This window comes from Rhineura floridana, chromosome 12 (genome assembly GCF_030035675.1).
Source record: "Rhineura floridana isolate rRhiFlo1 chromosome 12, rRhiFlo1.hap2, whole genome shotgun sequence".
Taxonomy (NCBI): Eukaryota; Metazoa; Chordata; class Lepidosauria; order Squamata; family Rhineuridae; genus Rhineura; species Rhineura floridana.
The window spans coordinates 9042118-9053616 of record NC_084491.1 but is presented as its reverse complement, the minus strand read 5'-3'; positions in this window follow the sequence as shown (position 1 = coordinate 9053616).

Here is an 11499-nt window from a genome sequence, read left to right as displayed (position 1 = left end):
TCTTCTTCCCTTCCGCCAGTGCTGAGGCAGCTGGTAACCTTGATCAACACCCACCAGCCAAGGCAACTGCAGCTCAAGTCCATTGGATGCCTGGCTAGTGGACCCCCGTGTGCCCAAGAGATTCTGAAACCAAGACTGACAGGCCACCAAGTTTAACTTCAACAGAAGCTACATTCCCTCTGATAAAAGATGGGGCTTATTAGAATACTGGGCATCTGATAGGCTGATGTGCTGGGTCCCCTAGCTCTCATTGGCCTGGCCAAGGGCAAGACCTGGATTGGCTGCTCCCAGACAAATTACTCTTTGAGAGATCGACAGTCAACACCAGAACCTTAACGCTTGGATAGCTCTGGAGTGAGGGGGGAGGAAGAGAGACGGAGCCTGCCTTTGCCTTGGGTGTGTGATGGATTATAGTGTGTGTGTGTGTGTGTGTGTGTGTGTGTGTGTGTGTGTGTGAGTGAGAGAGAGAGAGAGAGAGAGAGAGAGAGAGAGAGAGAGTCTCTGCCGCTTTGTAGTAGGCAGTCTTTGAATATGGGTGAGTGCAACAGAAGGACTTTGGTTGGGAAATGCAGAGCCAGCTCTCCCACGGAGCAGGATGAGGCAGCAACCTCAGGCAGCTGGTTTTTGTGGGCAATTGCAAGCAGCAAAGTGGGATGGCAGACAGGCCTGAGCCTCCTGAGCTTGATCAGAAAGGCTCATGCACAAGCCCTGCAGGAAACAGATGAGAAGCTTTGCAAGAGCAACACGGTGCTCTTGAGTGATGGCACACATTTGGTTAAAAAGAGGCTGTGGCAAGAGAATGCCCCAGTGGATCAAGATTAGGCATGGATGGCTCTGTCAATTTCAATTTCCCATTGTTCCAGTCTTAAGTTCAGTTCTCCACATTCCCACATCAGTTTGTGTGTGTGCTTTTTTTAAAGGGAGCTTATGAAAATTCACCAGCATTTTACAGTGAGTTTCTCATAATATGCACATTTCTGTTTGAAATTTTGCTTAACATACATATTTTTGCAAAGCAATTCCCCCAGACATAATGCATTCTTGTATGCTTTTTTCATGAATATATGCATTTTTAGGTACACATGGCTTGGCTGGAGAATTGCATTGCAAAATTCAGAGACGTGTGGATTTTTCGGGATGGCTGTGTTTCAGTTTGTGTGTTGTTTTTGAGTGCAAATTAGGCAGGTTTTCCTTTAAATGCAAACTGAATTGAATTTCTCCCCCATCCTTATGAGGGACTCATGCTTACTAGTCAACAATAAAGTGCAAGATGAATATTCTGTCTCAGATCAGCCCTTGCACTTACCATAGACTGTTTATTTAAAAATATTTTTAATTCATTTTCCTTATAACCAAACAATACTAATACAAATTGAAAATTATATAAATACAATAGAGGTGAGATTGCTCTTGATTAAAAGATATTCCCTTATTCCTTGTCCTTGCAGTTGCCTATGAAAAGACATGCAACCAAGCCAGATTGTGGTCCCCAGCACAAGGTGGAGGATCAAGGCATCCAGAGTGACATGAAAAAAGCCAGGGGGTGCCTTGTGGCGCCAGATTTTGTCACGTATAAAAAAAGAGAGGGGACTGAATTGCAAAGAAGGCTTCTGGCCGGGTGTGTCATAACCAGTATAGCATTAAGTGAGCTTTTCAAACAGGGCCACATTCCAGAGTTTGTCCAAGTACTCTGATTGTTTCTAAATTAAAAAAAAAATTTTTTTTCATTGAAAATGTTTATACTTGCTACTTTGAGTTGGTCTGAGCTACTTTGGACACAATTTTGTGGAAATGTGGCATGCAAATAAATAGACTATGATGATGTACCATTATGCAGCTGTAGTGGGGTGGGTGGGTGTGAATGTGTGCTTGTCTCAGAAACATACAAGATACTTCCACTCCAGGCACTTTGCCACTCATATTTTATGAAGCTTCTAAGGTCTCCTCCGGATGTCCCTTTTATTTATTTAATTTATTATTTGATTTATATCCCACCCTTCCTCCCAGCAGGGAGTTGTGCATTTATGATGTTTTGTGCTCATGATCAGTCTGGAGGGGAAAATTTTTTAATTCAGTTTGCGTTTAAAGCCAAATTGATCAAATTCACACTTTCTGCAACAACATGAGAACCGAAACACAGCAATCCTTTGCAATCTGCACTTATCCAAATTTTGCGATGCAGTTCCCCAACAAAGCAATATTTGCAAAACTGCATATATTAGGGGAAAAGTGTGCATAAAAATGAATGTATTAGTGAACATAATATACAGACACGCATTATATTAGGAGAAATTGCTTGCAAAAATGTGTACATTACTCAAAACTGCATACAAAAATGTGTTAGGAAGGAGAAAGTCTCACTCAAACACTGGAGAATTTTCATGAGGATTTTTTTAAAAAAATTGCAAATTGCTACAGAAATATGGAGAAACAAATTTAAGATTGGAAAAATAAGAAACTGAGAGAATGGAAATTGACAGATCTTTCCATCCTTACTGGAGGGGCACTCCATGGCGTTATCAAATTGTTGTCCCTCCTATGTGTTCTTTGTCTGCTCCTGCAGACAACTATAGACCAAAGCTACCCTTAACAGAAAAGGGTTGCATCCAAGGTTGGTCCTATTCAGAGGAGGCCCATTAAAATTAATTAATTTCAATGGATCTACACTGAATCAGTCTTAGTTGGATACAATCCAAAGCTTAGCAACCCAAAACAGAGTTAAGAGGGGGAAATGTACTAAAAAAAATACAAACAGATTTATTGTAATAAATTAACTATCAAATAAATACTTCAGGAATAAATCTCCATAACAGGCCAAAGTGTAGGCACAGATTAAAACATTTCAGCACAGAGATATTTTATCAGTGGCCTGGTATAACAATAAGAAACTGGGTTGTTGTATCCAACCTCCGTCCTACTTTGAGTGAAATGGAAATGGACTGCCTTCAAGTCGATCCTGACTTATGGTGACCCTATGAATAGGGTTTTCATAGCAAGCGGTATTCAGAGGTGGTTTACCACTGCCATCCTCTGAGGGTGAGAGGCAGTGACTGGCCCAAGGCCACCCAGTGAGCTTCATGGCTGTGTGGGGATTCGAACCCTGGTCTCCCAGGTCGTAGTCCACTACGCCACACTGGCTTTCTGCACCAAAGGGAGGGAAACCTTTTTTACCCCAAGAACAACCTTCTGGGGGGGTGCATGCCCATTCTGGGTGGCACTAGAGGCATAAGTGGGCAGGGCAACAGATGCGAGTCTTACCTTTGTACAGGGTAGGTATATTGCAGCCATGCAAAAAGTTAGAGGTTCTGGACACCAACACACATCTCTACATCCAGGCAAGCAAGAGGCATCCTCACAATTCAAGGACATATGCATAGATCCACTGAATTTAGTAATCACTAATTTCTCTCTGTTAATATTTCAGTAGGTTTACTCTGAGTAGAAGGAAGCTGGATACAATCATTAAGTGTACCAAATCTGTAAAAAATAAGAACAGTGAGATAGAGCAGCACTTCTAGACAGAAAAAATGACCATACATAAAAAATCAACCATCTATGACTCACCAGTAAGCTCTGGCTCTAATATATAAAATTCCAAAGGGCAAGAGGGTTCAAAAACAAAAGCAAAAACCTGCTGGTGAGTAGGGATGGAAAAATCTGTCAATTTCAGATCTCTCAATTTCTTGTTTTTCCAATCTTACATTCAGTTCTGCAGCAATCTGCGGTGTTTTTTTTTTTTTAATGAAATTTCTCCAGCATTTTAGTATGAATTTCTCCTACTAAACTTGTTTTTGTATTCTGTTTTGACTAATGTACACTTTTTTTGCAAGCAAGTTTGCCTAATAAAATGCACGTTTGCATGTTATTCTCATCAATATGTTCATTTCTCTGCACATTTTCCCCAATATATGCATTTTTGTACACATTACTTTGCTGAAGAACTGCATCACAGAATTCTGATAAGTGTGAATTTTGAAGGGTGGCTGTGTTTCAGTTCTCATATAGTTTCAGAAAGTGCAACATTGATAAATTCATCTTGAAATGTGAAGCAACTTGAATTTCTCCCCCATCCCTACTGGTGAGTATTAGTTTGTTGTTGATTTTCTGTTCAGCTATTTTTCATTCCAGAAGTGCCAGGCCTGTTTCATTGTTTTTATGTTTTACAGAAATCTTATACCCAGTTTTTTATTCTTACCTTAGGCCACCATTTAAGACCTCTGTCAAAATGTGTTGGCCCGCTGATCTATACATGGCTGTAGTTTGGCCTATTATGGGGATTGATTATTAAAGCATTTATTTAGTTGATAGTTATTTTATTCTAATAATTATCTGTGTACTTTTTAAAAATACACTTTTTCCTTAACTTTGTTGGTTCCTGGTACTTCTGCCTCCTTTTCTCAGACCAAATAAAATCCCACTTTTTGGAAAAGAACAGAACAGAAACAACATCTCTGCAGGCATAAATATAGCCTTAGCATCACTCTTCATCTTTTCCAAGACGCATGGTTTGAACACCCACGATGATGTATCTGGGGGAGGCGGTAGCTGAACCTATCACTATTTGGCAGTGGTGGCTGGTGACTCCATGTCAGTGAGGCATTGAAATCCATTCTGGGTTTTAGTCTGAACCTTCAAGAAGCTGACCAAGGTCCTACTTTGGGACACCTTCACTATTGCCTTTACAGTGGGTGCCCTTTTCCCTCCTCAACAATTTCATTTCTATTTTTATTTGTTATCTCAAAAATGCTTTCTTCTTTGTAATATTTTATAAAATTAAATGATTTATTTTAAAATTTCTGATATTAAAAAAGTAGAAGAAAAAAATGCACACCAACAAAAATGCCCTGTACCATCAGCCACACCCCAAGTTTGAAAAGTTCATTTCAAATCTGCTTGTATCTTACAACCAAGAGCAATTATGGAGTAGTGTTAGGAGCCAAGGAAGGTGAAGACATTGCAGAGATGTAGGCAGACACTTATGACTGAGCTGAGATTTTCAGGAAAGGTATTTGAAGAATTTAGGCAATGTTGGAAGATTCAGGACAGACAAAAGAAAGTGCTTCTTCCCACAGTGTATAGTTAAACTGTGGAATTTGCTCCCAAAGGAGGCACCAATGGCCACCCACTTGAATAGCTGTAAAAGAAGCTTAGACATAGTCATGGAAAATAAGGCTTGAATGGCTACTGGCCACAGCTATGAATGGCTACTGGCCATGATGGCTATGCTCTGCCTCCACAGTGAGAGGCAGTATGCTTCTAAGTGCCAGTTGCTGAAAACCACAGGAGGGAGAGAGTGCTGTTGCGCACAGGTCCTGATTGCAGGCTTCCCACAGGCGAACTGTGAGATTGGTCACTGTAGGACTAGGATGTTGGACTAGATGGGCCATTGACCTGATCCAGCAGGCTCTTCTGATGTTCTTAGTGGTGACAAGAGACAAAATTCTAGGCCTCTTTAACAAATGCCCAGATCCAAGAGTTCTTTAAGTACTCAAATCTGAAATTGGCAATCTTCTAACAAGAGTATAGGCTGTTGGGGATCACGGAAAGGGATCAACAGTAAAGCTGCCAATGTCATAATGCCTTTGCACAAATCTCACAGCACTGGAATAACGTGTGTAGTTCTGGCCACCTCACCTCAAAAAGGATATTGTAGAGCTGGAAAAGGTTCAGAACAGGGTAACCAGAATGATCAAAGGGCTGGAGGAACTCCCCTACAAGAAAAGGTTGCAGCATTCAGGGCTTTTTATCAGGGCTGTTTACAACCCTCCTGATCCATCCTGAGGCCCTGATCTGTGGACCTGAGGAGGGCCAAACCATTGTGTCCTGACCAGGGGATCACCTGCCCAGATCCATCCCCACAGCCCTTCGGGGCATGGAGCTGTGGGTTGTCTAAACCCTGTTTTAACTTAAAATAGGGTTTAAAAATATGGGTGGGAGGTGGGTGGGGAAGGAGACAATGCTTCTCTTTCTCTCCCCCCCCTTGATGTGGTGCTGGTCACTGCTTCTTCACCAGAGGCTTCCCTGCGGGCAGAGAACACCACCAGGCTGACTCCTCCTGCTTCCCAGCTGATCAGGGAAAGGATTCCACCCTGCAGGGTCCTGCTCCTTTCCAGGCAGCTTCTCTACACACTGTAAAGCAGCTCGCAAACAGGATTTAGATACCGGGGAGGGAGAGAAGGAGAGAATGGCCAGGAAAGATACCCATCTTCTCCCACAAAGGGGGGGGCTTTCCTGCCCAACCTCCTCCTTCATGGGGCTGCCTGCCTCTCCTCTCTCTCTGCCTGACAGCCCACTCCGATCGCTGCAGATCACTCTGGGCCACTCAACCAGACTCATAGAGATCTGGGGCTCTCTCAACCCTACTTGGCCAAGGGCCAAACACTGCCAAAGTGGCCTGATTTGGCTCGGGCCTCAGATGAGTGCAGTGCACAGCCCTATTTTTTCTAATCTAACTATATATTTCCCAAAGCAATCATGCCATCATGGGGGGGAGCAGAGCAGCAGCAGGGCGGCAAGTGAGGCAAGGGTGGCTGGCAGGGGGACAGGTGACCAAGTGAGTGGGGCAGCCGGGTGAAGGGTGAGCAAGGTGAGTGGCCAGCTCCAGAGCAAGCAGGAAGCAGCCAGGGGGAGGGTGTGTGGCCGGGGCAAGTGGCAGCAGCAGATGGGGTGGGAGGCAAGTAAATGGGCTAGGTGGGGAGGCAGCCGAAGTGTGGGCGGTGCTGTGTGTCCAGGAGGCAGCAGCAGTGTGGGGCAGCAATGCAGTGCAGGAACAGAGGAGGAGCATTAGCAGGCCCATGGAAGCTGCCGTGCACCAGTGCCTGAAGGCACTGGAGGTCATTGTGAGGGGAGTGGAGTGCCTGGGGGGGGGGCTGCGAGTGCTGGAGGGACATATTTGTGAGTGTGCGTGTTTTGAAGTGTGTGTGTGTGTGTGTGTGTGTGTGTGTGCGAGAGAGAGAGGGGGGAGAGGGAGGGAGAGAGGGAGAGTCCCTGTGTGTGTGCTTAAGGGTCTCTGGGGGGGTCTGTCTGGGAGTGTCTGGCAGTTTGGGGAAGTGTTTTGGGGTGTCTGGTGTGTGTTTGGGGTGGGAAATTGGTGAGCAAAGCTAGCAGGGGGGGCCCCAGAGCCCTGCTAGTAATTTAGGAAAAAAGCAAGCTAAAGGCTTCATGGTAGAACTGTATCCAATATGCATGGTATGGAGAAAGAAGATAGGGAGTTTTTCTCCCTCTCTCATAATACTAGAATCCAAAGGCATCATCCAATGAAGAATGAATGGTGGGAGATTCAGGACAGAAAAAAGGGTAATGCTTCAATGTACAGTGCATAGTTAAACTATGGGATTCTCTGCCAGGAGATGGAGTGATTGCAACCAGCTCTCATTGGCTGCTAATCATGATAGTCCTGCTACCTCCGGTATCGGAGGAAGTGTCCCTTTCAATACCAGTTGCTGGGGATCAACTGTCAGGAGAGAGCTATTGCCCTCATGCCCCGCTTTGGACTTCCTGTAGGAATTTGGTTGACCACAGTAGAAAATAGGTGGATGCACAAGACAGTACACTTTGATCTGTTCAAGCAGGGTTCTTCTTGTGTTTTTTCAGCTGCCGATCCAGAAGAAAGGGATTGTGATGCGTATGATGAACTCAGAATAGGGATGGAAGGATCTGTTCATTCCGGCTGTCCAAGGTTCACAGTTTTCCAATCTTAAATTCAGTTTTCCACATTTCTACAGCAATTTGCAATAAAAAAAGATCCTCATGAAAATTCTTCAGCATTTTAGTGCTGATTTATCCTTACAAACACATTTTTGTCTACAGTTTCGACTAATGTACACATTTTTGCAAGCCATTTCTCATCATATAATGCATTTTTGTGTTTTTCATATATATTTTTATTTCATGCACATTTTCCCCTAATAGATGCATTTTTGTAAATGTTCTTTGGTTGGAGAACTGCATCACAAAATTGGGTAAGTGCAAACTTTGAAGGAGGACTGTGTTTCAGTGCTCATATTGTTTTGGAAAGGGCCAATTTGATAGATTCAGCTTTAAATGCAATGTAAACCATCCCTAACTCAGAAGGTTATTTGTTTCAATGGATGTGTGCTTTTGTGATGGATATTGTAAGTTAGCAGTACTCGCAAATAGGGATGGGCGAATCTGTCAATGTGGCTTCTCTCCAATTTTTCCAGTCTTATGTTCAGTTTTTCATATATTATCTGCATCAGTTTGAATTTTTTTTAAAAAAAGTCATATAAATTCACCAGACTTTTTGTGCAAATGTCTCATAATACACAATTTTTAATGCCATTTTGTCTGATGTATATATTTCTTGCAAGTGATTTTCCTTTATACATTTTATGCATTATTTTCATGAATATATGCTTTTTTATGCACACTTTCTCCAGATTCATGCATTTGTATTGTCATTGTTTGGAAAATGCATTGGAAAATTCAGAAAAGTGCAGATTTCAAAAGATAGTCATGTTTTCGATTCACATATTGTTTCAGAAAGTGGGAATTAGGTAGTTCCACATAAAAATCTAAACCAAACTGAATCTCTCCCTCATCAGCTTGCCAGTTCCCATCCTCCCCTCCCTCCTTTTGAGGGCCAAACTAAATGAGAGTTCTGCATCTGTTTATCTCACCTTTGTCAAAAGAAAAGCAGCCTTGGAGATTGCAATTGAGAAAAAAGCAAAGGGGAGGAGGAACTGCTTAACCCTTCCCCTTCCTGCTATTTGTCCACTGAGCATTACATCAATCCCAGCTGCTTTCCCAGCTGCTTTCCCATCTGTGTGTGGGGGGAGATACAGGGACCCCTCCCATGGGACAGAAAGGCAGGAAGCGAGTCTAGGTGAGGAAATGGCCAGTTGGGAAAGGGCTAAGCAGCACCTTCCTCTTGGGATGCCTCTGCTGAAACTGCAGCCTCCCACATATACATCCCATTAAACACACACACACACCCTGCGAGACTGGTGCATGCATTTCCTGTGCATTAACTTAGTTTGGCCTTAAGAGTTGCACAGAAGGGAAATTTTGCCATGTGGCCCTTTCCTCATCAGGCAGTGCTGTGACCTGGCTGTATAAGGCCAATGTAGTCCCATAGAGTCTGCCCAGGTCACTGGGATCTGCAGAAAGGGCCCTCTGGACTGAACAGCTGGTTACTGAGGGTTTGGTTGGTCCGGGTGGCTGCTCTAGTCTTTCTACCTTGCTCCCAAAAAAGGCAGAGCTTGGAAAAGTTACTTTTTTGAACTACAACTCCCATCAGCCCCAGCCAGCATGGCCACTGGATTGGGCTGATGGGAGTTGCAGTTCAAAAAAGTAACTTTTCCAAGCTCTGGAAAAAGGTAACATAAAAGTTTCAGTTTCCTGCTTTTTTCTGCTTCTTCAGGCATGATCAGGTCTATATAGAGCTCAAACTCTTGTATCCAGCTGGTCCATTCCTGAGCCAGGCTCTTCTCTGCAAAATCCAGGCCACTTGGAGGTTTCAGTCCATCTGCCATGTTTGCTTGTTGAGATTTTCAAAGAACCGCTGCCACCACATTTCATTAATATAAAACACTTGCAGGTTTTAGATGAGAGGCAAGATCTTTGCTGTGCTCTGAGTGGGACCACACACCAGCCTGCCTGACACAAGCTGCAGGGACAGGCTCTCTCCCTGGCTTCCTATCCCAGCACTTTCCCTTTCCTTTCTAGGTCCTGAGTCTCTCAATTTATTTTAATTTTATTTATTTAATTAATTACCACCCTTGCTTCCAAAACGAGCTCAGGGTAGGGCCTGGCAACCAAGAGGTCTTCTGTATCTTTAAAAGTTGTGCAGGGGGAAGGGAGAATTCCACCTTCTGGTTTTTCCCACCTGCACTTGGCTGACCTTCTCTTCTAAAGATACAGGATCAGACTCAGGGATTGAACCTGGCAACCCTAGCTTAGGGCGGCAAGCAACAAATACTAAAATAAAAACATCGTAAAAATAAAATTCATGATACAATGGAAATCAGAAGAGCATAGACGCTAGTGAGCATGGGGCTTTCAAAGACAGCTAAAAGCCTACCTGATTACCTTTACATTTCCCAGCTGTTGATATTTTTTGTTTCTGGCTGATACTGAAGTTCCTGTATTTCTGTTTTATGATGATCCTGCTGCTTTTAATGGTTGTTATTTACTAAATGTAGTGACTTTTAAATTTTTGTTACTGTGAACTTCTTTTGAGATTTTATAAATGAAAAGCAGTACATAAGCTTCAAAATAAATTTATCCTGGGCTACTCCAGACTGCCTTTTTATTGTGCATTCATGGTGATTTGTGCTCACAGTTGTATTGTATCAATTGATACACAGTTGTATCAATCCCATTTTCAATACTGCAAAAGGTCAGGGCAGACATACTGCTTCATTCCCAGTTGGTGCATGTCCCATAGCTTCCTGCTGAAATCCAGTAACTTTTCATACAAATGTTCTGGTGTGTGTGTGGTTGTCTCACTTTTCTTGCCCTATAGTGCAAGAATGCCCCTCTAGATGGCAATAATACGGTAACTTTAGAGAAGCATCACAGAACAGTAAAGCAGAATGCTGGCTGGAGGGTTCAGTATACATTCACCACCAATGCACTATTGGCGAGTCAATGGCATGTTGCAGAATATCCCTGCAAAACACACACAAAACCCCCCACTATGGGCCAGTGTGGTGTAGTGGTTAAGGTGTTGGACTATGACCTGGGAGACCAGGGTTCGAATCCCCACCAAGCCATGAAGCTCACTGGGTGACCTTGGGCCAATCGCTGCCTCTCAGCCTCATGAAAACCCTATTCATAGGGTTGCCATAAGTTGGAATCGACTTGAGGGCAGTACATACATGCTGGAGAGACCCCTTATTCTAGGGATTCCTAGCCCTGTGACTGGACTAGGGATGGAAAGATCTGTCCATTTTGGTTCTCTCAGTTTCTCCTGTTTCCAATCTTTGTCAGTTCTCCACATTTCTGCAGCAATGTGCACTTTAAAAAAAAAATCCTCATGAAAATTCTCTATTTTTGTGCAAATTTCTCTTAATAATTTTGTAGGGAGTTTTGACTCATGTACACATTTTGCAAGCCATTTCATGTCATATAATGTATTTTTCCATGCTATTTTCACTCATATATTCATTCTTATTCACACTTTCCCTTAATATATGCATTTTTGTAAGCTGCACTGCAAAACTGAAAGGTGGCTGTGTTTCGGTTCTCATATTGTTTCTGAAAGTGCGAATTTGATAAATTCAGCTTGAAATGCGAATGGAATTGAAATTCTCACCAGCCCCTAGCCTGGACACAGATCAGATGCCATAAACCCTGGCTCAGTTATGCCCAGTCTTTGTGTGGGAAACTGAATCAAAAGAACCATCACTTGTGGTGATGTGTAACGTAGACAACTGGAATGATGGAGAGGACCAGGCACCCGAGGTTAAGCACTCACTTTTAGCGTGGTGCTGGTTTAGCTTCAGAAGGAAGGGGAACCTGTGACAAAAGTTCACA